We start from the raw sequence: 2787 nt of genomic DNA on the forward strand, positions 1-2787 counted from the left end.
TCTGTAGGGAAAAGCACAGGTAGGACACAGCACGCTGAACTCTCGCGAACTCAACACACGCGTGTGCCAGCTCGGAAGTCACGGGGCAGCACGTGGCCTCCTCCCACCATCCCGCTCCAGCTGCCCAAAGCGCCCGATGGGGCCATGGAGAAGTTTTGCCAGCTTCTGTGTTTTGCACGCGTGGGAGGCATCACCCGATATTCACTATCCAGGGAGGGGTGAACGTCAGGTTTGTAGGGTGACTCCTTCGTTTCACGTCTATTCTCATTCGTGAGTTCTGACTGCTCTGTGGGGTCCCAGTGGGTGCACCAAGCATGGAATTTGTCCCCTCCCCGCTGATGAGAACCGGGTCAGTTTCCAGCACGGAGCTGTGTCCACTCCAGATGCAGTGGCCACTCCGGAGCGCCTCTGTCTGTGGTGGCCGTGCACGATCCTGTTAGGGTCGTTGGTGTCAGGCAGCGGGCTGAGTGTGTACACATTACAGCCGCTGCCAATGGTGTTGCGAATAAGCCAGTAACTAACTAGTCAATGACCAAACGGATGCTGCTAATTGACGCTCCCACCAGCAGTCCCCGGTGGTGGCCGACTGCCCCACAGCCGTGGTCCATGCGAGCATCTTGTGATGTTATCAGCATTTCCCTGAAGCGGAAGAGGTTAAACGTTTTCTTTTACATTTTCATGGACCGTGTGTTTATCCCTTTTTGCATAGTGTCTATTCAGAGATTTGTTTTGTTTTGTTTTGTTTTGTTTTGTTTTTATCCATTTTTCTAATGAGTTTTCAGTACATACATTTTATTTGACTAAATTCTTTACATCTTCCAGCTTGACGTACTTTACTAGGTGTATAAAGCAAATCTCATCTCCCTCTCTGGTTTTTGGGCCCGTCTCTCTCGCTGGTGAATTTTGGTAAACAGTAGCTTCTGATAGGTTTTGATATGAGCCGAGTGTTTTTCCTCCTGTTTTAAATGTTCTTGTCTTTCCAGAAAAAAAAAAAAAAAAAAATTCCTTTCATTAGTTGGGAAACCGCTCTTGTATATTTTTCTTAAAGCTATTAATTGTGCTCTTAAAGTCAAGAACTCAAATTAAGGACATAAGAAATTAAGACGAGCGTGAATGCAGCTAGAGGCTGGGTTACAAAACCAGAAGACAGTTCGAGAGTAAGTGTCCCCCAAAAAGCACAGGCTGAACACCACCGGAAAATTCAAGGGAGGGTTGAAAATTCAGGAGAAGGCTCCGAGGAAGTCAATCAAGAGTCGATAGGGCCATTGAGATGTTAGGACAAAGCATAAGGAAATGAGAAGGTGGCTGAAATAACCTGAAATTTACTGATAGTTACTTGAAATGTAAATGGACAAAACACTAAGTTTTTAAGGCCAGGTGATGTATTCTATAGAGTTGTTAACCGACATTTTGGATATTCTTCTGTTGAACATTAAACAGTCTCTGAATGATGTTTGAAAACTTGGCACACAGGAAAGTCTGTTTCTACAGAATATATTCATGTTGAAATTGTGGGTGAGAAAGGAAACATTTAAAATGTTGAGAGAAGCATCAAACACGACTCCTCACACACAAACGTATTAAGGTTTTTTTTTTCTACCAGCAGGATCTGAGGGGATGAATAAGCCCACTTGTGTTTTTGTAGAAAGATTCAGGAATCTCTCGAATCCCGTGGTGAGACGGGACATCTCTTCTGCCTGATCCACCGATTGGGTCTTCTGCTCTCCGCCATCACAGGGGGACCGGTCACTGCCTTTTCTAGCCGAGGGCGGCAGCCTGCAGCTCCAGGGACACCGGCCTCTGTCTGGACTCCGAGCCAGTCTCCCCCGGTGAGTACAGAATCTACGTGGACAAAAGAGGGTCCCTTCGCACCTCGTTCCTTCTGTAAAACCTCTTGAAGTTAGCCGACTGTTCTCTCACAATAAGATAATGTATCTGGAAAGTTAAGTCTCAGGTCTGAGTATTTGTTGAGTGATATGCAAAGTATCATGTTTTTTTGGTAGGTGAAGGCTTCTTGGGATGACAGGCCGGTGTTGTTTTTATAACCTACATCACCAGGAGGAGGAAATAGTCCTTTTTTCCTGACCCGTTCAGAAAATCGTTTCTCCAGAACGTGCTGGGTCTTTCATTCAGCTGTGTGATCAAACATCACGTCACCCTTCAGTCCTTTCTCGATCTCCCGGTCACCCTAGTCGCTATTAATTTCTCTCTCTCCCTCTCTGCCTTATTGTTTATCACAGCACTTAATTATACTTGATTAAGACTAAATCCATCAGTCTGTTTATTAACTTTTTTTCTCTCCACGATTCAAGTAAATGGGAGCAATGACTTCAAGTTTATTTCTGGGTCACGGGTTTTAGTACTCGGCTTGCCACATCATGGGCGCTAAATTACTGAATTACTCAATGCTAAATTACTGGGTGTGACCTTAAAAGTGAGAGTCTTCGTAATTATCAATAACTAGCAAAAGGAGTCTCATAAATATCACCAGATACTCATCTCTCCTATAAGCTAAAGGAGAGAGAACATTCTGTGCCATAAACTATAGTTCAAAGAATCTGATTTGAAAGGTTTCCAAAAGGACAATATCCACAAGACTAGGAATCTTATGCACTCCTCCAGTAATGAGAATTAAGTGGTACTTTCCTTAACTAAATCAATTATTTTTTTTGCTCTTCTCAATTAGTATCAGTCTATTCTTAGAAGTACCCTTGAGCTTCAGAAATTGTTACAGTGCTCTGTGAAAGTAACCTTCAGCCTCTGAAACTAAATGTCTAATCTTGATGG

At 43.8% G+C, this 2787-nt stretch overlaps 1 protein-coding gene across 1 annotated transcript in view; it reads left to right on the top strand.

Annotated features, from left to right (window-relative positions):
* LOC105306060 (ATP-binding cassette sub-family A member 3-like) overlaps positions 1-2787 on the top strand; it is a 104046-nt gene that overhangs the window by 3318 nt on the left and 97941 nt on the right. Inside the window, exon 2 of the mRNA XM_011380959.2 lies at positions 1738-1829. The gene's annotated coding sequence lies outside the window, so the exon portion shown is untranslated. The remainder of the gene's footprint in view (positions 1-1737; positions 1830-2787) is intronic.

Source organism: Pteropus vampyrus, unplaced genomic scaffold (genome assembly GCF_000151845.1).
Source record: "Pteropus vampyrus isolate Shadow unplaced genomic scaffold, Pvam_2.0 Scaffold417, whole genome shotgun sequence".
NCBI classification, from domain to species: domain Eukaryota; kingdom Metazoa; phylum Chordata; class Mammalia; order Chiroptera; family Pteropodidae; genus Pteropus; species Pteropus vampyrus.